This window comes from Cavia porcellus, unplaced genomic scaffold (genome assembly GCF_034190915.1).
Source record: "Cavia porcellus strain 051 isolate PalLab524CR breed Dunkin Hartley unplaced genomic scaffold, mCavPor4.1 scaffold_19, whole genome shotgun sequence".
NCBI lineage: Eukaryota > Metazoa > Chordata > Mammalia > Rodentia > Caviidae > Cavia > Cavia porcellus.
This window is the reverse complement of record NW_026947502.1, coordinates 3,475,426-3,500,709: the sequence shown is the minus strand read 5'-3', so window position 1 is coordinate 3,500,709 and position 25,284 is coordinate 3,475,426. Positions and strand designations below refer to the sequence as shown.

At 40.1% G+C, this 25,284-nt stretch overlaps 1 protein-coding gene across 3 annotated transcripts in view; it reads right to left on the bottom strand.

The window, feature by feature from the left end:
- Cdc42se2 (CDC42 small effector 2) overlaps nucleotides 1–25,284 on the bottom strand; it is a 101,454-nt gene that overhangs the window by 36,425 nt on the left and 39,745 nt on the right. For all 3 annotated transcript variants that reach the window (XM_013146740.3, XM_063230579.1, XM_023562736.2), the window contains exon 2: nucleotides 25,022–25,169. The gene's annotated coding sequence lies outside the window, so the exon portion shown is untranslated. The remainder of the gene's footprint in view (nucleotides 1–25,021; nucleotides 25,170–25,284) is intronic.

Below are 25,284 nucleotides of genomic sequence, written 5' to 3'. Positions count from 1 at the left end.
TTTGAATCTAGTTTGTTAGACTATCTTGTCTTGACTGATTTTATTCAAATCTATTATGTTTGATAGTATCAAGTGTGAGAGTAAAGGCAACTATTCTGAAGACAAGATTCACTAGGATACCCATTCTGGTTTGACTAAAACCTGCTTTTGAAGTCCTATAATGTTATGTACTGCTATGTTCAACTTTCTATGCCTGATGATATAGACAATTCTATTGAAGATAACAAAGGACATCATAGTAACCATTGTAGATCAACTTACATTGTGGTTTTAATCTTGTGCTATGTCCATCCTTTTGTTTTGAACGATCCTGTTTGTGTTTTCTTCCTCATTTGGTTTTATTCTTTTCAAAATAAAATTTTTAAAAAATCTTCGTGGTCCATCTTTCTAATGGTAGCTTTTGAAGAATCTAACTTTGATAAATGCTATTAAACCAATTTTATCTTCTATTATCTCTGCTTTTTGCGTTCTAAAATATTTATTACCAAAATCACAATGATTTTCTATTTCTTGTGGAACCCAGGGAACCGGTAAGTTTAATTTTACATCCACAATCTATTTTTACTTAATTAAAAAAATAATTTGGTGGTACAAATGCCAAGATTTATTTACTAGTGACATGGATATTCAGCTGTTCCAGTTTATCACTAAAGGGTATCTTTTTCCTACTGGATTTAGTAACTGTACTGAATTGAGTGTGGCTCTATTTCTGAGTTACTATATTACATCAGTGTGTCTGTCCAACTTACAGTAGAGCACTACTACCTAAGACTTGAGTCAGGTACTAATTTATCTCCCAATCTTATTTTTCAAGATGGCTTTGGATTTTCAAGGCCTGATGCATTTTTATATACATTTTAGAATCAGTTTATCAATCTCTGTTAAAATGCCTCCTGCAAGCCTGACTCTATTGCATTTATCCTAATTACTGAGAATTTTAGCAACACTAAGTATTCTAATCCAAGAATATTTCATGTGTAATATTTTGTAGATTTCAGTTTAACTTTGTTTACAACTTTCATAGGAAGCTTTAAAGTCTTATGCAATCAAATACCAATTTTCATCCCTGATGAAGGATCTCATCGTCACCGGAGGGACAGTTCCTTGGGAGGCTAAGGCAGGAGGAGCAAGGCTAACCTGGGACTCAGGAGTCTGACAATAAAAACTGAAAAGGTCTGGGATGGTGAAATTAGAAGAAAGCTCTTCTCACCCCCAGATTACGTGCCTATCACCCATTACTGTTTTGTTTTATTTTTATAAATCAACTTGCACGTTAGTATTTTAGAGGTCATACATAGTTAGGTACAACTTCACAATCTGCTCAAGCTTTTCTGGACACCCTCCTTTCCCACTCAACTGCACTCAAGCCCCAAACACAAAGGCTCCAATTCGAGCTGAGGCAGCATCGAATCAGCTCAAACCCAAAGAGCCTGTGACGTGATCCTGCAGCAGTCTAGACGCTGAGTGTCTCCTGAAGCCCCAGTGTTCTGGCTTGGTCCCCACTGATGGGAGGGGCCCTGAGGCAGGCCTGGTCACCTTAAGCCCTAGAAAATGACTGTGGGTCCTGCCTCTCCCCACCCCTCTCATCCATGGCCCACGGGCTGGCTGGCTCTGCTCTCCCACACACGCCCACTGTGATGCACTGCTGCACCACAGGCCCAGCTACAGGGCCGACAGATCATAAACTGAAATCTGCAAAATTATGAGCCAATATTAATCGTTTCATACTAATTATCGCAGCTATGTTGCCTAATAAAGATACAGGGCAGTAATATACGGGGCCCTATCTTCCCCACGCTCCCATTCACTTTCTAGCTTGTGAAAGAATGCGTGGCACCGCTGTCTTGCCCCGATTAGGGATCCTCCCCTTTTCCACTGCTCTCTTTCCTTCTAACTCTATGCCTTCTATCACTCTATGCCTTCTCAGCATCTCTTTGTCTGTTCTCCCTAAACCATTCCTCAGGGAGCATGAAAGGTCCTTGGGATACTAAGTTTCAGGCTGACATCTGTATTGCTGTTCTGAACTCTCCTGGGTCCAGGCACACACATACATTCATCTGCTAGAGAACACAGCTAGCCGTCCTGCACGCACCGCAAGCCCAGGTGTGCAAAGCCCTCCACCCACTCCTAGGCTGCCTCTCTTGGGAAGCAGCATCACCTCAGACTGTTTCTACCAAGCAATGCATATTCAAATTCTACTCTGCTTTATAAAATGCCTTCTTACATTAAAAAAAAAACCCTTACTGTTACTCACAATAACATAAGAACATACATTTTTAAAATAATTAGTAAAACTCTATTAAAAACATAACAGCATTTGTTGGTAGTAACAATTTTTAATTTACCAAGTTCTGTCTTCTGCTAGTATTTTTGGTGGTATTTATTTTTACTGTAGATACACTGCCTACTATTACTCCTCAATTATCAATTTTAGACTAAACTCATTTCCTGCTTTCCTGATGAAATTAGAACATAGAAACTCTTGTCTGTCTGTCTGTCTCTATCTCTCTCAGAGGACACTGCTAAGAACTGAATCCAAGGCCTTCACATGGAGCTACTGCACACACCCAGCCTTTTTTACTGCAAGACACAACCTCACTAAACTGCCCAGGTTGCCCTCAAATTTGTGATCCTCCTGCCTCAGCATTTCATAATGCTGAGATTAAAGGTGTGCACCAGTACACCCAAATAAATTACTTCTAGGTACTTTTTCTCCATTTAGTAGCAAGGCCCTCAGACACCAGAGTAAAGTTTTAGAATGACAAGTCTACCTGTTATCCAGTTACTCCTGCCAAGTGTTGAACACCTGCCAAGCGTTCCACAGAAGAAAGGATGAAAGGAGGTCATTAAAAATGCTTAGCAAATGAAAGTATATATAATTCATGTTTGTACATCAGGCAAGGAAGTCCTTACCAACCCCCTGGGAATGTGAATGCTAGTTAAGGACAAACTAAGTCACTTATCTAATGTGGAAGAAGGTAAGGTGGAGACCTCGCTTGATTACAGTGTAACAGATCTGTCCCCAGAGAAGACAGAGCGCTGTGATTACCGTTGATTCCTGCTCTGTTTCATGCCAAGGGCCTTAAGACTACTTAACTTGCTATTTTTCCCAAATAAGTAAGGTATTTCCCGGCTGTCATTGACTTTCTGGCTGGAAAAGGGTACAAGATTAATTTGCCATGATAACAAGAGGCTTGTTACAAGACTTCTTGGGTATTTTAAACTTGACCCTGACACTGCTCTTCCTCTGTCTGCAGTGCTGGGGATTAAATCCTGAGTAGCCAGATTACAGGTACCCACCCTCACACCCAGTTTAGCTGGGACTCCAAGCACACTCAGCCACACCCTGGCTTGTACATTTACTCTCCTCCCTCCCCCATCAACTGCATCATCAAATGCTGAACTCAACTGGCCCATAACTGATTACAGCTGGTAACCATATAAGATAACTTAGGCTATTAGGCTGCTAAATTTTCTCCACGTGTAACATCAACCAATATCTCAGGTTCTAACACCTGTTATAATTTGTACTCAAGTTCAAAACAGTTCAAAGATTTTCCTTTTAAAGAAATTAATATCCAGAATAGTTTTGTGTATTACAAGGGATAGGAGGAAAAAAAGAAATTAATATCTAGAGAAAAGCTTTTACGTTCTAGGTGAAATGAATTGAGTACAAACAAAAGCTGTACACACAAACGCTAAATAAAGTAACTTGGGTCAGTGGAAAAAAGAAACTCCTTGAAACATTTTAATGAATACTGTATGTTGCTATTAGGTTTATATAAACAATCAAATCAAATGTATTTTAGATCTTTACAAAATAATGTGTCAATGGAGTATAACTTTGGGTATATGAATGATGAAATTTGTATTTTAACTTTTGGATAAAGTACATTGGTTTCACCCTTTATAAACTACTTTTTAAAATATCTAAAAATGTCTAGAACAGATTCCATATATTTAAAACATTCTACAACATATACTGAAGCACTGAGGATTTTAGAGAAAATAGAAAAAACAGAATTAAGTCAGTGCCATCAGTTACAAATACACACTTTTCGACTTGTGTTCTCTGGAGTATATACAAACAGTATGTTTCACTCAGTTAAAATGAGTTTGTATTTTTCCAAAAGCAGACTCATGAGTGAACATACTACAAGCAGTCAGAACTCGTGAATTTTCTTAACACTTACTGTCTACACACACTAAAACAACACAAATTTGAAGCTGCCAAAAGGAAAATTTTTTTAAATTTGTCATTATCTACATCTTTTTTTAAAAAATAATTATACGTTTATGTTTTAAAACATGGTGAAATGGCATTCTTCAATGTTAAAATATGGTATCTTCAGATTTCAAACACTTGAAAGTATCTTGAAAAACATTCAAATGAATCTTATCACACATACAACCTTTATAACAGTAAGATATACATTTTACTACATCTACATTTAAAATCAGGAACAATTAACTTGGAATTTATAGGAGACAATGCAAGTTCTGCTATGCACTGCAGACCAGTAAAGTCAGTCAGACTACATGTACCACACTCAGAAGGCCCTCAGTGAGTTCACAGGCTTCAGGGTGCAACAGTCAGCATGGTAACAAGGCTGCTGCTACTACTGAAGATGTGGAAAATACAAACACTAATATGGTCTGACCATTAACCGTATGTCAACCTGAATGGCAGATGAGTACAGCACACTTCTAGGAGTATCGAGGGGTGTTTCCAGAGACAGCCGGCATGGCAGGCAGGCCAGCAGACTGAGAGTGGCAGATTCGGCCTGGATGAAATAAAATGGCAAACGGAGGACACTGACTCCCATCAGCTGGAATGAATGGGCCCTTTGCTACAGCCAACACCTGAGGCTACCAGCCTGCAGTTTCTTTACCCTTTCAATGGAGACTCACACTGGGGACTGAGCTACCAGGATCCCAGTCTTGGAGTCGAGATGCATCCTTTTGTTGGTTTGGTTTGGTTTCATTTTGGTTTTTTGAGACACGGTCTCACTATGCAATTCAGGCTGGCTCTGAACTCACTATGTAACCAAGGCCGGCCTCAAACCTGCAACCACCCTCCTGCCTCAGCTTCCCGAGTGCTGGGATTACTGGCATGCACTAAGATGCCTGAGTTGATTTCTCTTTTTTCTACAGCTTCCAGTTCTTTTGATTGAGCAGCCACTGGATCTGCCCATGAACTACCTGATAAATCCCCATGCACACCTGTTCCTACTCATTCTGTTGCCCAAGAGAGCCCTAACCAATACATGTGAGATTATAGTCACTGTTTAACAACCATTGTATTTTCTGGTTGCTTAAAAAACAATAAGGAAAAGATACTCCCATCATCTTCCAGCCTGACCAGAGAATTTAGCACCTTTCCCCCATAATGTTGGTAGTTTGGATGCAAATATAAAATGAAAAGAGGAAATGTCTTAAAGTAGGTTGTCTGATGATGTGACTATCTCAAACACAGGCAAGTTCAAACACAGCACGAAGACACAGTAAACCCAGAACCTGCAATGAAAAACAAAGTACCTGTTTTCAACAACTGAATTTTATCAACTGAAAATTTATCTTCTGCAGCTATATTAAACACTAAATGCAATGCACTAATGAGAAAAATAAAAACTGCATACATGCTTAACATGCTTTTTAAAAATTTCCTTCCCTGAATTAAATTACATAATCAGTACCCTTTGACACCACTTCCTAACCACAAACAAACTTCAGCAATCAGCTGGAATGTAGACTCTCAACAAGTATGTACCACATTTCCCTGAAAGAACAGGTCTTGTATTAATTTTTGCTCCAAAAAATGCAACAGGGCTTATTTTCAGGGGATGTCTTTTATCTTTTCATGTACCATGATCTACATTTATTCATGTATGACAGCCTGTATGACTTATTCCAAGTCATGTCATCATCATTTGGAACACCACTATAACTCTCCAAATGCCCAATTCCTGCCTAAATTTTATGCAGCTCCATTTCCCATAGAACCACTGGCCCCGATCTCTCATGTCCAGGAAACAAGCTCTCCTTGAATGAGCATTTCCTGTGCATACAGGCTGCTCACAGTACATCATTACACAGTACGCTGAGCCATGAAGATCCGCATTAGATGCAGTCGCATTTATGGCTACCAAGCTCACAGGCCATGCACACGTTGTGTCTAGACTCCAGCAGGTCAATCAGCACACAGTCCTGAGTTCTCTGTTTACATAGGCACTTCCCTCTCATCCCAAGGGGACCACCTGGGTATTTACAAGTAATTGTAATTTATATTATCATTTATTTTAAGTATTATTAACATCAGTATTTATGCACATTTAATTATATATTAACATGATTGTATAACTCACTACATCCATTGTGTGTTGCCACAGGCATACTAAATACATCCATCTGGGGCTTATTTATAAGGTGCAACTTATATTTCAAGCATCCCAAAACCACACATGGGCTTATTTTCCAGACAGGTATTATTTTTGGGAAAACACAATGTTACAGACACAAGCAGCATTTTTATAATAAGTCATACATAAGCAACAGAGAAACATGTTGTTTCCTAATGTCAATCATACTGCAGAAAAGCTTGAGAAACAAGCATGAAAGTGATGCAAACCTGCAAGGTAGAACACACACTTCTGCCCCATATTCCAGTGCACTGTGTCAGCGTTGACCAACCACTGAGTACTAAGCACTGGCAACATGATGATAATCAACAAAGGGTAATTGAGGGGCAGAGGGGATCAAACTCAAGGCCTTCACACAAGCTGCATTTCCAGGCTTTTTCTTTCCTTTTTTTCCTTTTGAGACAAGATCTCACTAACTCACTAAACTGCCGACGGTGGACTTGAATTTGCCATTCTCCTGTCCCAGCCTCCCAGACTGCTGAGATTACAGAAAAGCACCACCATAGCTAGTGTCTTAAATCACTTTCCTCCTCCCTGGGACAAAGTACATGACACACTCACAATTTAGAGGAGGAGAGGTTTATTTTGGCTAACATTTCAGAAGAAAAGTGTGGGGCAGAGGGGCCTGGAGGAGGAAAAGCTGCTCAGGTAATGACAGCCAGGAAGCAAAAGGAAAGTGGAGCAGAAAGGGAGAGGGGTCCTCAGTGACTGCCTCCTCCAGCAGACGCTGCCCCATACCAACAAGCCAGCTGTAGACCCCAAATTCCATCACCTTCCACAAACCCCACTTCTGAGTGGGCGGATAAGGGTTTGGAAGGAGACACCACAGATCCATACCACAGCACACAGCTAATAAAGGGTAATGTAAACGGACCTGGACACTTTAAGAATTATCACTCATCAAGTTCATTTTATAAAAACATATTATGGAGCCAGCAGCAGCCATGTGGGCAGGGAGGAGACCCAAGAGGCCAGTTCTCTCCCATGAGCCAGCTGGTGAGTGGGCTGGGATACAAGAAGAGCCCCCACCACATTCCAAGCAACTGCTGACCTGGAGGAACACAGGCTGAGGTGACAGCTACTGAAGTTAAAAAAAAAAAAAAAAAACTTTAATGCTCTTATTGTTTGAGTGACTGCAGGCCTAAACCCAGAAGTCTCAGCATCTATTTAGAAAGTAACAATATGCAATACAGCAACAATGGCCTATATTTCCTTCTGTCTTGTTTTTGAAATCCAGTATTATTCTGTTTTGTTTGGTTCCATTTTATTGTTTTGTTTTATTCCTTTTTAAGAGAAAGACAGAGAGACAGAGAAACAGAAAAAGAAAGAGTGGGGAGGAGAAGGGGAAAAAGGGGAAGGGTGGGAGGGAAAGAGGCAGGATGGAGAGGGAGGGAAAGAGAGAAACAAGACTGACATATTATGTACCAAACTGCACGGTCACCTTTCCACTTCACTGGCCTGCAGTTCACTTCTGTGTACTATTCAGTCACGTCCTAGAACTCAGACATGGAAAGCTAGGTCATCCGACAGTTCACAGGTCTAGGACACGTTCAGTAAGGCACTGGAGCAGAAACACTGCGTTTTCATCTGTTCCACAGGCCCTGGTGGAGACAGGCAATCACATGGATAACTCTGTGGTGTTCAGTAACAATGCTAAGCTACACTTAATGGGTAAAACAAAATCTACATGGGAGGCAATGAAAGCTAATTGAATATGTAATAAATTCATCAAAATGTAACGCTTTTGTGCTGTATCATAGGCTGAGCTTTCAATGATTTGTTTGGTCTGGCTTGGTCAGGGTCTTACTATGTATTTCAGGCTGGCCCTGGACTCACTAAGTATCCCTGAGGCTGACCTTTAAATGTTCAAGTCTTTTGTGTGAACCTGTGCATACAATCAGGACCATGAAAATATTGGAAAACAATGTTTTTCAATGTGGCATAACAGGATTTTCATCTTTCAAAAGAAAGTTTACAATAGCGTAAGTGTTGACAATGAAGGTAGAATGATGATTTCAGAAACAGAAAATACTGATCTGCCCAAGAATACACTTTCTGGTCACTTAATCACAGTAGTCAAATGATAAATTAAATATTCTTGGATTCTCTATTCTGAATGGCTTAATTAAAAAAAAAGACTGGTAATGAGGGCTGGGGATTTAGCTCAGCGGCATAAGCACCTGCCTTGCAAGCAGGCAGTCATGAGTTCGATACCCGGTACCGATAAAAAGGAAAAGGACAAAAAAAGTGGTAATGATAAAACTATATAAAGAAAACTCCATCTATATCATAAGGTCTTACATGGAGGCTAATATCTGAGAGATAATCACATATCACAGCCTGCTTCCCCTGGCTGTTTACCACAGCTGGAAGAATACCAGCTGTCTCGAACCCTTTAGGCTGTAAGTATGGCATTCCTAGGTGTGGTTAGTATCAATGTGGACCCCAGTCTCTACACAATGCCACCGAAGATGGACAGCAAACATGTCCTTAAGCGGAGTAAGAAAGGCAGTCCCATTCATCACAGAACCGCACCCCACCTGACTGAAAATCAGCTGGGGAGAATATGGCACCATCATGCTGCCCGAGTAGAGAGAGAACACCTTTGGGAAGACCTATTGGCACTGGAGAATAATGGTCTCTAGAAGCCCTTCGAAGAGATACATATGTCCCCCTGAAGAACTACCTGACAAGTACGCCACACGCTTTGACAAACAGTATCTTAATTTTTACAACCCTAAGAGGCAAAGATTATCCTTACCTTGAAAATGAAGAAATTGTAGCTCAAATCCATTACGAACCTGAAGAGATCATTTTTTTCTGTATTCCTTATGAAGGTCTACTTCAATGCTATCTTAAATTACAATTATTTATGAAAAACTGACTGACTGCTAAAAGCTCCATCAAGGCAGAATCTGAATTATCACCTTACAGTATTTGCAAATGACCACATAAATTTTCCATGGAATTTGGAAAAACCTTGTTTAAAACTAGATTCACCCACTTGTTGTATAGGGTCATTGGTCTGCAGCCTCCAGGAATGAAGATTTTCCCATCCAAGGGTTATACCAACTCTTCTCAGCCTTAGTGCTGCCGGTATTTTGGCCTAGATAATTCTCCACTGGAGTAACAGGGGCTGCCAGTGTCCTACAGGATACTTCCCAGCATGTCAGGCTGTGATACACTAGACATCAGTGTTCAGTTGCCGGGTACGAGAACCTGAACTGCCTCCAGACACTGCCCAATGTCCCCGGGGAGTGGGTCCCCCAGTTGAAAAACCAATGCTATACCGGAGCATATTGTAAAGATAAACTGAAAGGGAAGTATGTGATAAGCCTCTACTCTAAAGAGTCTCCTTCAGATAGGAAAGATCAAGAAAATTCTTTGAGGCAATCCCCTAGGACATTCTCCTAAAAGCAACAATGAGAAACTTAAAATTCTAATGATCTTCTATAGCATATTAAATAGGCTTCAGATTCTTGGGTTTTTTCCTCCAAATGAGAGACAAATTCCTCTACACTAAATACAGCCTAACTTAGTGACTTGCTGGACTACAGAATCAGGTTTAAGTCATGTCTTAGAATTTATGAGGTCATAAAAACACTGTATTAGACACACCAACCAAAAGACCTAGCTGTGCCCAGCCTTCCAAGCTGAAGCACCACCCAGGTGAGAGAAGCTGCCTACAATCCTCCCATCCGGCCCACACACTCTGAATTGCCATCAGGTAACTTGCTGATGCTATAGAAAGAGCTGCCCACATTTCTAACCCTCAAAGTTGCGAGAATGTAACGAACTTGTTGTTAGTTTAAGCCCCTACATTTTGAGATCATATAGCAGTAGGTATCTGCAAGCCTTAAATGATCGTTTTCATATAATGAATATACATTCTACACCTATTTTTCAATTACATACCTTATGGTTTAGAAAAATCTTTATGTAACTACTGCAAATGGGGCTAATTCCTAACTAGGTAACATGGAAGGCTTCTGTTCCTCCATCACAATTAATAATGGGAAAAAAGTAAATATGGATCCCAAGAATAATAATAAGCAGCAATAACAAAAAGAAACAAAAGTGGTAGAGACCGAAATGCTGCACTGAACTTGGAAACTATGATCTAGAGCTAGAACCACAGGACAGCAGAGACCCTAAAGATTAACTTAAAAAAAAATTAGCATTCCAGCCTTTCCTTTTCTGTACTGCCCAGGCCACCACAGAAATTCGCAGCAACAACCTAGAAGTCTTTGTCAGCAGAATGAAACCAGAGCAGCCCAATAGGATGGTGGGGAAAAGGTGGTGATGCATTTGGCATGCACCCGTCCAGCTCCACTCCTGCAGGCCTCATGGTGACCTACAAGCTAAGGAGACTACTACTTCCCAGGTGAAGCTGAAATGCTCAGGACCACAGTTCTTTCAGATTTTGGAATATTTGCATGAACTTTCAAGAATGGCCTTTCCTAAAATGTGAAATGATCCAAAATCCAAAATTCTTTGAGCACCAAGTCAGCATTCAAAGTTTTGAGACGTCAGAGCATTTCAGATTTTTGGGTTAGGTGCACTACAAGGTGGTATACAGCAGTCAGGCCCGTGACACAGGCAGTGAAGCATGTGGGAAGGAGTATCTATCCGGCAAGGACAAGGGTAAGGACAGGAGTTTATTCAGGCATGAGGACACTGTTAAGAAGGGCAGCAAGCAAGCTTCCAGGAGAGGAGCTGTACCATCAAGGTGAGAGGCTCGCATTTCAGTAATGGTTGAAGACACGCCAGAGGCTCTAGGCAGCACACATGATTAGCTAAGGATGTCTTTCTTCTACATCATCCAATCCCCTGCAGATCTGCCCAGGCACTGTATTTAAAATTATGTTTAAGGTTGTTATTTGACACTGCTATCTCCTCTGGCTTACAAAAGGCCAGATAGAGAAATATATACAAATTCTTGTTGTTAAAGAAGAGGGGTTGTGGCTCACAAGGAGGAATGGACATCGAAGGTTTGTTTTTTATCTTCTGTAGCTTTGGTCACTATTGCCACACTGTCTTTCAACTGCTGGGCAGAACTGGGCAGGGTGGCTTCGTTGGACTTTTCCAGGATTTTAACCCTTCTGTTGCCAATGGGTAGCTACTACAGCAGGGATGGGATACTCAACCTGGAAGACTTATTTTCAGAGATTTAAAATGCTGATCATACACTGCCTGACAGAGTAGCAATCAAGAGAATTTAACAGCAGTTCAGCGATGCCAGATCACTATGTGATCTAAGAATCAAGTCCCTCTCAAACTCCTCTGGACTAACAAACTTCCTAACACAGACCATTAGATTTAAGTGACATAGGCCCCACCCCAAGGGAGGAGCTGAACAGCTAAAATATATAGACCTGGAGCATAAAGCTACTGAAAGAGAAAGACAACACACCAAACCATTGATAGCATCTCAAGCAGAGTTACTGACATGATCCAAGATGAGCCCTAAGAAGTCAAGGAAGGATGATCATGATGATATGAAAGCCAAACAAGAAACCACAGAAATACTGGGTACAGGTCAAGAAGGGGCTGCGTTTACATCGCAGTCTCCCCTGCAGACATGGGTTCAAACCCCACAGACAGGAGATCCAGCAGCAGGGAAAAAAATGAAACATTTCATAAAAACTTACAGGAAGGTTTACAGAAATAATGAAGAGAGCTTCGCTAGAATTAACATTTTAAACAAATCAATATGATAGGGCTCAAAGAGCCCAACCACCAGAGAACATACTCCTAGAAAATTTAAGACTAACAAAAATATTCCGAAGGAGAAAAAAAAAAAGCCAAAAATTCCAAAAGGGCAGAAAACTAACAAAACACAAGAGTAACACTTAATTAGATGTCAAAACTTAATTAGCTATCAAAACAAGTAAAAATAGGGGGCTGGGGATTTAGCTCAGCGGCATAAGCACCTGCCTTGCAAGCAGGCAGTCGTGAGTTCGATCCCCGGTACCGATAAAAATGAAAAAGACAAAAAAAAAAAAAAAAAAAAAAAAAAAAACAAGTAAAAATGGTAACAAGAATCACAAGACAAAATAACACAAATCTATAATCCTCCAGCCCAGGAGGGTTTCATAATTTAGAATTTTTCGGATTTTAGAAAGGTAAACTGGTGTGTGTGCACATGTATGTTTTCCTCAGGCTCGCCAGGTAGGCACTGTGTATCGCCAGCTGTGCATGTATTTTAACATCCTCATCAGTGTCCAAAGCACTACCTTGCAACTGAATTCATCAATGTTCTGAAACAAACCCTAAAAAATTCATAGTAAATGAGATTAATAAAACCATAAATATCCTAATAACAAAAGCATTACTTCAAAATCTCATGTTTGAAAACTAAATATATAATAATTCAGATTAAATATTAAAAATAATTTTTAAAATATTTAAATACTTACAACTTAATGGGGATAAAAATTTAGGCCAAGCATGGTGGTGCATACCTAGCACTCCAACACTCAGGCCAGACTAGGGTACCAGGCAAGTTTGAAGGGAGTCTGTACTAACCACATAGCAAGAGTCTACCTCAAAAAAAAAATTTTTTTTTTAAGATACCGGTCAGTACCTGATCAGCTTGCCTAACATGGTCACCCCTAAACCAATTAACATGGCAAGGGAATAGAATAAGCTGGTTGGTCTCCTGAACCTCAGATTATACTGATTTTGCTTAGTCTGATGAAGTCCAAAAGCACAGGGGAAAGAGCAGGCTGGAGTGCAAGGAAATCAGGTGTTTCAGGAGGACAAAGAGGAGACCCAGGGAGCAGCAGCAAAGTAAGGACATCTACAGAGCGTCAGCCCCATTCAATTAGCTACACTTCCCTAAAATCAACTATTGACTGTGTAAATTGGGGTGGGATCTCAGTGTTCACCGGTTAAAACTGAAAGAAGCATGGAAGAGTCCCTCAAGCTCTGGGGTTTGTGGCTACAATGTTTCCTTCAGACTATTCACAAAGTCTGGCATATATTAAACTATTTGGTATGCATGAAAAAAATAGAAAATTTGTATTTTTGAGACACTCTTACGACCATTAGTTTAATGGATTTCCAGTACACAAATGGGAAAAGATGTGAATTTTAAAATTCGCAAGAGGAAACGGTTAAGTTTCTTTTAAAATGTTCAAATTTTCGACTTGAAATGAAAATTAAGGGGTTGGGAATATGGCTCAGTGGTGGCGAGCTTGCCTAGTATACATGAGGCCCTGGGCTCCAGGACTGAAGGAAAAAGAAAGAGAAGGGAAGGAGGAAGAAAGGAGAGGAGGAAGAGGTGGAGAGAACAGGAACCAGAACGAGGAAGAAGAAGAAACCAGGGGAAGGGAAACTGAGTAAAACCAAGAACAGGCAACAGCACAGGACTGAGGGTGCAGCTTCATGATACAGCGACTGCCCGCTATGTGCAAGGCCCAGGTTCAATCCTCAGCACCGCAAAAAGAAAGAGAAACAAACACCACACAAAAAAAGTAATTATCATTTCATTAACTATTCAATTTCAAACTGACAATATTCAGTGTTAGTAAGGGACAGAGTAGCTGTCACATACATCCTAGAGGAGCTGTGTAGTCTTAATCTTTATATAAAATAACCAGAATTTTTACATTCATGCATCAGTATCTGGAAATCCAGAGAAGTAACCCTGAACAATCCAGAACAAAGCAAACCATGCATCAAAATGTTTTATTTTCAATTTTCAGGAAGGAAAATCTAGCTGCAACCTACCAACCAGGAACTTAATGATAGGTCATGGAGCCATGTCACTATGTTAAGAGGTTTGGAGAAAAGGTGGAGAGGACTGAACCCAAGGCCTTCTCACTGACTACATCCCCCGAAAAGCATCCCGAGTCCAAAAACCATGAGAGATTTGTAGTGAAATTACTATGAACATTTAACTTTTAAAGATATTATTAAAAATAAATTAAAATATTGCTTTTAAAAATCTGAAAAATTTGGTGCCCTATGTTTTGAAAATGTCTAGACTTCACCAAGAATAAACCAACAGCTGCCTGTGAGACATAGTTTACAGAAACATTACTAACTTCCAAGAATATTTACAGTGCTGCTCTACAAACATACCTACTCTGACCAAGTAAACAACTGAGTATGCTAGGTTCCGGATCCTGTAAATAATAAAATGTGGGGAAAATGTCAACATTCTCTATGCCGAAGACAGTAGTGGTCTCCTTTCTACCAAATGCTTTGTGTCCCCATCTGTCTCATTAGCTCAGCTCCACATGAGACCACTGCCTGCCTCGATTTCTGGGCCACGGCCCCAATTCCTCTATCCCAGCCGCGTTGCTAGGGCTGCAGCTGCACAACCAATTCTCATTAAAATTGGGTCTTTGAAATGGAGGTCTCTGAAGGACTATAAAGGGTTTCATTATCTTTTCCCATAGCTCCCAAGATTAAACTCCTACCCTCCCTAGCCACACACACTTGTGTCCCTGTCCCCAACTCACGCCACACAAAAGGCAGCAGCTCAGTCTCAGACACTGCATGAAAGTTAGGAACCATGTAAGCTGCACAGCGCTGAGCCTCTCTAAATGACTTCCAGTACCTGGGAGGCAGTCACAGGTTTTAGGCAGATACTCTCCACTGGGGTGACTTTAAAAGTAATACTTCTGAAATAAAAACAGAAAAGACCAGGCAGTCTGCAATAACTACAGAAATCTCAAGTCAGGTTTACTCAAAATGTGAATTATTTTATATCAGCTACTAATTTTTGTTGTAAAATATTCATCACTCCATTATTTTCTTGGAAAGGAAAAAATTAGAGACAATTTATACTCCTTCTCCATCATTTACTTGGCTTTGTTCTTGAAAGACATTTTGTAACTGAATCTTGTGAAAAGCTAACACAAAACTGTCAAGTCTATAGAGATAAAAGTAGTTCAGTTAACAGTGAACTGATCAAATATGCCCAATACAATGGGGGCAGGGATATAGCACAGCAGGACAGAGCCTGATGGGCAAGCACAAGGTCCTGAGTTTACTTCCCAGCACCCCACAAAAGACCCCACAAATATATCTAATGCAAAGTAAAAAGTTTTTAAACAATGCTGCCATACCACTGGAGTTCCTGTAACATGCAAAACCACAGAACTTTATTTTGGAGAAAAAAGTTAAGATTAATAACATTCTTTGGGGTTCCCTGGGTGATTTTTTCATAAACAGAAGGAAAAAAAAATAGAAGTGTGAGAAGCACTACCCCTTAAGGTTCTTCTTATACAGTAATAGCACATTTCAAGTTACAGAAACGAAGCACACTGAGATCTCCTTACACAAAGTGACTACGGATCACGTTTTTACCTAGTCAAGCCAATATCATCAACCTAAATGTACTTCACAACTCCCAATTCCATGGATTTTTTTTCCTAGTACTGGGGATTGAACTTACAACCCTGTGCTTGCCCAGCAGGTGCTGTGCCACTGAGCTAAATTCTCAGGACCCACGGATTTTTAAGTATACAACATGATTAAAAAAAAAAAAAAAAAAAGGAAACACGATTAAATGCAGAATGAGATCTCACACTACAAAGCGTGGCTACTACTAAAAATTTTTTTTTAAAATGCTGGTGAGGAGATGTTGGTACAACTGTAAATGGTGTAACTGCTAAAAAATAAAAAATAAAGCTACCAGAGTTCCTAAAAAAAAATTTTTTTAATGGAGAATACCACACATATTAGCATTGGGATACAACCAGAAAAAATAAAGACAGGGCACCAAAAAGGTTTGTGCCCACCCCAGTTTGCACCAGCATTACTCGCACAGCCAAGAGATGAAAGCACTCAAATATCCATCACCATGACCACATAAGGACAGGTGGCTCCCACAGTCACCCCTCGGTCCATGGCCAGGCTCCAGAACCTCCTGGAGTACCAACAACACCCCTGTTGTCAGCCCTTCTTCTATTAAAGAGCACACCATTTACATATAATCTATGTATACCCTGCATACAATTCACACCATCTACAGCTTTCTTACAATAACTGACAGGGTTTAAATGCTATATAAATACTTGTTGGACTACATTAAAAAGTGAACAAACAAAGATGGGAAAAAAGACTGTACATGTCATTTTTAAATGTACATGTTCAGAACATAAATTTTTTGATCATTTTTGATCCATGGTAGATACAAAGGGAAGACTCCACACAAAATGGAGTGTTTGCTCAGTCTGAAAAAAGAGGAAATTTTGTCTGTGCGACAACATGGACTTTGTGGACATTATACTAAATGCAGTAAGTAATCGCAAAAGAACAGATATGTATGACTTCATTTATCACACACAAACATAACATTGGGTAGGCACTGGGGATAGACAGAAGGAAAAAAGGAGGTAACAGAGATCATTTCAGTTTTGCAAGTTAAAAAAAAATTGTGGCCGGGTGTGGTGGTACACATTTGTAATCCCAGTGCTAGGGAGATGCTGAGGCAGGAGGACCACTGCAGGTTCAAGGCCAGCCTGGGCTACAAAGTGAGTTCAAGGCCAATCTCACTAAGACACTAAGACACAGACAGACACAGACACAGACACACACACACACACACACACACACACACACACACACACACACATCTTCGTCGCATGTGGATACATACTTAACACTACTAAATTGTATGTACACTTACATATGGTTAAGCTGATAAATCTTGTTTTGTATCACCATAAAAATATTTTTAAAGTAGAATGGAGGTGATCTATTCTTAACCAACTACCACATTGTAACGTGCTTTTACTATTTTTCTCGAGATACAAGTAAGTTATACCATCAGAGTATAAAGCTGAAAAGAGTCAAGAGATGAAATCATTAATAATGGCCGGGAGTGCTGGTGCAAGCCTGTAATATTACCAGCACTTGAGAGGCTGAGGCAGGCAGATCGTTACAAGTTTGAGACCAGCCTGGGCTATAAAGTGAGCTCAAGGCCAGCCTGCACTGCACAGTGAAACCCTGTCTCAAAAGACCAAACAAACAAACAAAAAAACAACAATGGGCCAAAAAGGCTGGCTCTGGGAAGAGTACAAGAAGCCAATTTCTCTTCCCATAAGCTACATAAATCACGCCAGGGGCCCAGGAGGAAAGATGAGGTAGTGCACCCCTCCCACAAGCGGGCTGAGAATCAGAACACACCCACCGCCCAAGCAACCAGCTGGTTCAGGGGCCAGGCTGAGCTGACAGCAGTACAAAGACAGCTACATACTTACATTGTTTAGTTGACTTTGCCTGAGGCCCTAGTCTGAGAATCTATTAGGAGGTATGCAATATAGCAACTATGGGAGATTTCCTTCATCATCTACTTGAAATCCAATATTGTTGTTCAGTTTTATTCTGATTTATTGTTTTGTTTTATTTAATGCTCTGTTTTGATTGGTTTTATTCTGTTTTGCTTTATTCAATTTTGCTATGCCTGATGGACAACTATTGTGACAATAGTAAGATACATGATGGTAGCTATTGTAGATTTCCTATTATCCTGTTTCGAAATTCTGTACTACTTTTTCACTGCTTTGTTTTGATTGGTTTTTATTGTTTTATTATGTTAGGTTTTAGTCTCTTTAAAATTTAAAAAAAAAAAATTGGGCTAATAAAATGAACCAGTCTAAAAGAAGGCAAACAATCAATAGTGGCTTGTTATGCAGCTTTTTGTAGGTATTTTATGGCACCCAGAAAATACCTTACAAAAAGCTATGTAAAAAGCTACTACATATATACATACACATATATACACACACACATGTCCTGCATGTATTTTTTTCCTAAAAAAATTTTAAAAGTATCTTATGTGCTATCATACACCATGGGAAGCCTGTCTTTTTACTTAACAGTTTACTTTGGAATCAGACAGTATCAGTAACTTTAAAAACTGCTCCCCTCAGGGTTGGGCATAGTGGTGCATGCCTGTAATACCAGCATTCAGGAGGCTGAGGCAGAAGAATCATGTGAATTCAAGGTCAGCCTTAACTACATACCAAGGTTTTGTCTCAAAAAAAAAAAAAAAAAGGCAATTGGGGGGACCTGGCTTCTCTCAACTTTTATGCATTTTACCACACTGGCATAACCAGTCTCAGACAGATGTAAATTGGTTAAAATTGGCTATAAAGATTAATGGGTTTCATTTTGGCAAATTCGCACATGCACGTAATTTACTTTGGTTATTTTCACCCCCATTACCACTTCACTTCACGCTGGGGAGAAGAAGTTTAATTGTGCACCAGGCCAACCATTTTTAAAGAAAAACAGTTAACCAAAAACTGGTCCCAAGTGGAAAATGTATTTATCATCTATCTGGCTATCTACTTATTTATTTACTTTGAAGAGACAAAGTCTCCCTCTGTAGTTGAGGCTGGCCGTGTACTCAATCTGTAGCTCAGGATGGTGATCCCCTGACTCAGACTCCTGAGTGCTAGAGTTACAGGTATGCGCTACCATGCTGGCTGTAAGATAGACTATCTCTACATCTACCCTAGGCTCAACACATTTCATTTAATTAGTGTCATTCCTTAAACTGTAAATATTTTTCAGTGAAAACATTAAAGGCATTCACAATAATTTAATGGCACTATATGACCACTATTTTATTTAAAAAATGAACTATTTCACAAGTCAATATAAAAGCATGTCTTCTATCCACATAGCACAAAATCAGCAGAGCATTTTCTTATGCTGTCCAGAAAGCACTGCTTAGTCAAAACCACAAAAGGGTGTTTTTATGATATTTTCACTGAAATCATGGCTTCTGTAGTGAAAATACATAGCAGCAATTATGATAAATCCCAGCGGTGGTGCCATGGGTTATTATTGTACTGTGCTCAGGCGCTGCACAGACCTCATACCAAACACTAATGCGGTCCTCGTAAGCATGGCACATCCTCTCAGATGGCACTTATTTCTGGATACTTCAATGGAAGACCATTAACACAAAACTGGGAATTTAATTCCAGTTTCCAACCCCTGAAACTATCACTAGACTTTTAAAATATTTTCTGCTTACACATGAAGACACATACATTAGATCAAATTGTCAAAATTAAAGAATTAATAACCAATCACTATATAACTCAAAAATCTCCCAAACTCCATCCTTATTTATTTAATGTAGAAAAAAAGAAACTCAATTCGAGGAGAAATTCAGGAGTAATCTTTGAAAGATTATTCCATTATAGCTTGGCCTTTATCTTAGTTGCTTTTTCTCATTGCTGAGAAAAAATACCTAGCACCCAAAGTTAAGAGCAAAGATTCATTTAGCTCACAGTTGTTTTGAGTGGGTGTCACTCCACAATCCACTGGCTCCACGGCAGGTGGAACAGAACAGCAGTGTCACAAAGGAGAAACAGGTCATGGCACGCAGGAGAGAGCAAAGCAAGCAAGCGAGTAACGAAACGCCACATCAGCCCTTCTGTCCCTTATTCTTATCCAGACTGCTAGCCTTAGGGTGAGCAGCACACACACTCTTACTCGTAGCATCCGCGGGGGATGTAGGTCAACCACACAACACCTTCTGACAAGCACAAGGCTCTGAGTTCAATTCCTGGTACCAAAAGGGAAAAAAAAAAATCCTAGCATTGCACTAGGAATCAATCCCAGCATCACATAGTCTAGAACCAGCCACCTCTGCAAAGCCCCACCATGGCCACAGGTTGTTTTGGGAGAACATCCACACACAGCCACAACAGCCTTTGATGAGTTTCTACAAGGCACACATTTCCTCACCTGGCACACAACTGATTCTGCGGGGGTGTGCACTCACCTAACCCACCTGATACCTTCTGGTGCACTAGTGTTCTTCAAGATGCTATGAATTCAGAACATGAAAATGGCAGCATCAAAAACACACCATCCAATCACGGAGCCAGAAAACAACAGCATTCCAAGGCACTGTGCTTCCTGACTTTTTTCTCATCTCTAAAAGTAGTATGATTTTTTCCTATCGCTAAGACGCCTTACCAGCCAGACACAGTGGTATGCACTTCAGTCCCAGCTATTCTGGAAGGCAAGACAAGTGGGTTACCCGGCCGCCCGACTGGGGCCACTCGCCACTCCTATCTCAAAGAACAAGCACTGAAAATGCGGCTGCCTTCCTGGTTCCATCCCTAGTACCACCCACCCAAGAGACACAGAGACAGGTAAAGTAAGTTAAACACACGTCAGCAATGCAATGAGCTCTAACAAATATTTTAAGAGCATAAAAATGTAAGAAGCACTACATTCTTGAATTTATCAGACAAGTAAGCCATACACAGACTACCAATTAGCTGAAGTACAGTGTAACTAGGGAGAAATAATTTGATTTATTAAAATTGTGACAAGCAACAATTAAACACTTTTTAAAATAATTTTAAGCTAATGTAGACATCAAAGCAGAATTGATAATATTCAACATCTGCTTTTTATTTTTAAAATTGTTTTGGGGGGTTGCAGGAAATAAACCCAAGGCTTCTTGTATACCAGGTAAGGATTATACCACCAAGTGGTCTCCTATGCCCTTGAATTTTAAAAGTTCCTAATAAACCAAAAATACATTGATCTCTTTTGTTGTTTACACAACAAAAGGTTGGCTTAATGCTTAATGGTGAAATGCACACACATATTCCAATAACGTCAGCACTGAAGGAAACATTAAAGGAATGAGTAGGGCAAGATGCTCATCATCACAATGTTCTAGAAGTTCTAGCCAGCAGGACTGGTGGCGCACGTCTGCCACCAGCATTTGGGAGGCTGAGCCAGGAAGACTGCCATGAGTTTGGGGCCAGCCTGGGCTACATTTTGAGTTCAAGGCCAGCCTAGACCCTGTCTCAAAAAAAAAAAGTTGCTCCAGCCAATGCCATTAAAACAATCTAGCTCCAGAACACATCCTTTAGTTTTCCAAGTGAAAACTTATAAAGACCATTTAAAGGCTTTTAGTGTCCTGAAGGAAAAATGAGGATAAGTAACATGGAGAGTTTAAATCACAAGATCAATTAAATAAATGAAAATGAGGCCCAAAACAAATATTTCCTACTCAAACCAACAGACACAAGTAATATTTACAAGCCAACCACACATAACACACCTGCTGGCCCAGCTACATGGAAAGCTGCAGTAGGAGGATCACCTGAACCAGAAATACACTGGATGTCAGCCGGGGCAACAGAGTAAGATCGGTCTCAAAACAAAACAAACACAAAAACACAAAAAAGCTAAAGATTTCATGGATTCAGAGAATTGTCCTATAGTTACAGATCAGTAAGTTGTTAATGAAAATTTTTTCTTAAAAAAATTTTTTTGAGACAGAGTGTCACTATGTATCCTAGGCTGGCCTCAACCCCAGGACAATTCTCCTGCCTCAGCCTCCTGAGTGCTAGATTAGAGGCATGCACCACAAAATTCCACTTCCAAAAGCCAAGTATCAGAAAATACTCATAGATACTCTTTAAAGACATGTTATGTTAAATATGCATTATACACACTCTCCTGTATTCTTTCTGAAACTGCAAAACATATCTGCCCTGAAGATTTTCAGTGAGAGCCTACTTTTATATTATTTTCTTAGAAATAATGATTAATAATGAAATACACAGAGAGACACACATATACTTCTAAATATATACATTTTAAAGTCAGCTAGCCAAACTCCCCATAATATCTGATGGCTCCAGAGGGACCAAGAGTTCAGCTGGCATGCCTGTCAAAGCCAATAATCACCACGGAATGCTCCAATTCTTCCAGAACTAACTTGGGTTGGTTAAGAGCATGTTCACTAGGAGGACTCACTCACAGGCCAGTTTCTCCACCAGGAAGTTCTGCCTGCACTGGCACAGCTACACTGCCCCACCTTGGCCCTGTACTTCCTACTCGAATATCTGAATAAATCAATGATGGGTGACATCATCTACCACTTCACATATCCCTATCAGAGGTCTATTTGTTAACATACAATTCAAGTCCCTTGAGCCCTCATTAGAGAGGTAAAGAAAGGATAAGAAGATATAGAATGTAAGAAAACCCAGCCAGCTGCATTAAACAGGGAATCCAGTGGTTCACACCAGTAAGAAGCTAAAGGTATTCCGGGTCAGGGAAGGGCAGCTCTAAGAGCTCAACTGAAGCGACAGGGCACAGGTTTTCTCAGCTCTACTCCTTCAGTTTGGCATCTCATACAACCAGCTCTCCTGGGGGTCAGAGGATGGCTGCCAGAGGTCTAATACGTTCTCAGGTCGAACTTCAGAAATGAAAAGAAAAGGTACTTTTATCCCCACTCTTCTACCCAGCATCCTAAGACTGACTCTGACTGATCTGGCTTAGGCTGCATGCGCATATGCCATGGTTCCCTTAGGCAGGACGCCTATGTCAGACAACTATCAACATATAGAGGAAATAATGCAGTTTCTCTTAGTGATTTAAATTTCTTATACCATGAAATGATGGTATTACTGCAGGAGTAAAACGTACTATGCAACCTTCCTATCATCTTTCAAAGGTACTTTCCCGTCTTCATCACAACCCACGAAGAAAAAAATGTAGCTAGGAGTGCAGCTCAGTGGGAAAGCCTATGTCTGGATCATCAGCCAAAGCAGGGCCATCGATTCTTTCCTGAACACACTGTCAGGTTTTTGTTTTGTTTTGATTTTTTGTGGAGGTTTTTGTTTTGTTTTTTGGTGTGTGTGTTTTGCCTTATTTGGTCTTTTTGAGACAGGGTCTCACTATGCAGTTCAGGAGTTCATGTTGTAGCCCAGGCTGGTCTCGAACTTGCTACAATTCTCCTGCCTCAGCCTCTAGAATGCTGGGATTATAGGTGTGTGCCACCACACCCAGCTACATTATCACTTTTTGAAGGATTCAAAATGTACCATCAGATTATCTGATAACAGTCCAAACACAGGTACATGATTTTCCTTCTTGATATGACTGAAAAACTCCCACTGATTTTCAAGAAAGTTATTTTATAATTCTTCTAAACTGTAACAGTAGGATTTAAAAGAAAAACAGAGGCATATGTGGCTATCTTGAATTGGGGGGAGGTGATGTGTTTCACAGAACTTTAAAATATAAGCAACCAGATGCTCAAGACACCTTCCTACACTCACATTCACCTCACCCCCACTCTGCCCCTCACACACAACAGCCCCAGGCCAGGACACACACCTGGGGACTCTCCATGTGAACACACATTGTAAACACAACTAGAAATCATTCCTAAATGATGTTTCTTATCATCCATGTTAACATTTCTATCATTAGAAAAAAAATGGTAAGACATTGTTTTTCTCACAGAAGAATGTGGAATGTGGAAAGTTAACACTCAAACATACAGGAGAGAAGCTCATTCTGATGTTAAGGTTGAACCAAAACCACAAGGCAAAATCCAAGCAACATCTTTTAAGGGTAGAATTAACCACCTGAACACATCTTATACACTAGTCATCTTGCAGAAAAAGTCAAGCTTCCCTCATCCTGGGGGGAACTTGGTTAAAGAAAAGAATGTGAATTAAAAGAAAATCTATTAAACTTTAGGTTTTGATTAATAAATTTTTAAAAATCTATGCAATTATGCAGTTCTGAAAACTGGCTTTCCAAGTACTCTACTGTCCAAAGAATTCAACTCAGTTAATATGTATTTGGAGGCATAATTAAGAAGCCAGTACCTGGGGGGCTGGAATATAGCTCAGCAGCACAGCACCTGCCTGGCAAGTACAAGGTCATGAGCTGCAATCCCTGGTATCAAAAAAAAAAAAAAAAAAAAAAAAGAACATAACAGTGCCTATGTTAGACACACAAGAATATACATATGGCACTGGACTTCATGAAATTTAATACTGTGCTGCAAAAGCAACATACACCAACCACCATTACCAAACACAAAACAAAATCAAGTAGAAATGCACGCTTCAAGGTAATCCAAACAGGAAGAAATCAAATTAACCTAGATGATTTCTGGAGCAAATAGAAAATTTCAAGGGAAAACTGCTTACACAAGAGGGAAATTCAAGTAGGTGGCTCCAGATATGGACACTGGGCTACAGTTCTACCGCATTTCTGCAAGCCTCTTGGTTCTGCCCTTTTCACATAAGGCATCACCTTCTGGCTCCTCACAAGAAAGCTGCAGCAGTTCCAGAGGCACATCCAAATAAAACAAGCACTATGGCGATGAGAAACCGTCTATTTCCTTCTTTTTCTCAAAAGCAAGAAAACCTTTCCCAGATGCTTCTTGCAGACCTCACTTTTATACCCCGTTTGTCCAAACTGGCCATTGGCTCTTCTAAAACAGTCACTTTCAAAGAGACTAAAACATGCTACAACCAAGACTGGAACGGCTGCTGTTCAATATCATGACCACTCCTCCAGTCCTGACTGAGTATTTCAAAGACAATTATTTCAGGTCTCGAACTGGGGAAGAAATAAAAGGGAAAAAAACACAGGTAAAGGAAGGGACTGGCTAAATAAGAGGAAGCCAAACCCTGAAATCACACATCAAACTGTTAGAATGATACACTTGTTATCATTCTCTGTACTGCAAAATTAATTTGTCAGTAAACAGGAAGAACAGAGGGAAAACAGTCTCTTAAGAAAAAGACTTAGGCTGTTCAGTTACCAGAGACGACAGTCAGACTTACCACTCCTCGTTCAGTTAGGTCCAGGGTGAGAACAATCCACACTACACACCCAGATGACTTGCAGACACATTATCAGAGTCGTTTCTCAGTAATTTCTTCATGTGGGTTCCAGGTTCCACTCAAAAAACCCATCAACTCAGAACTGACCCTATGTGCAAAGAAAAGCATGCAATTAGGAGGCAAAAGTTGCAGAGTGCAATTCTTTCCAACCCCACCTATAATTAACTGATACATGTGAAATCTAAACTCAAAACACTAGACTT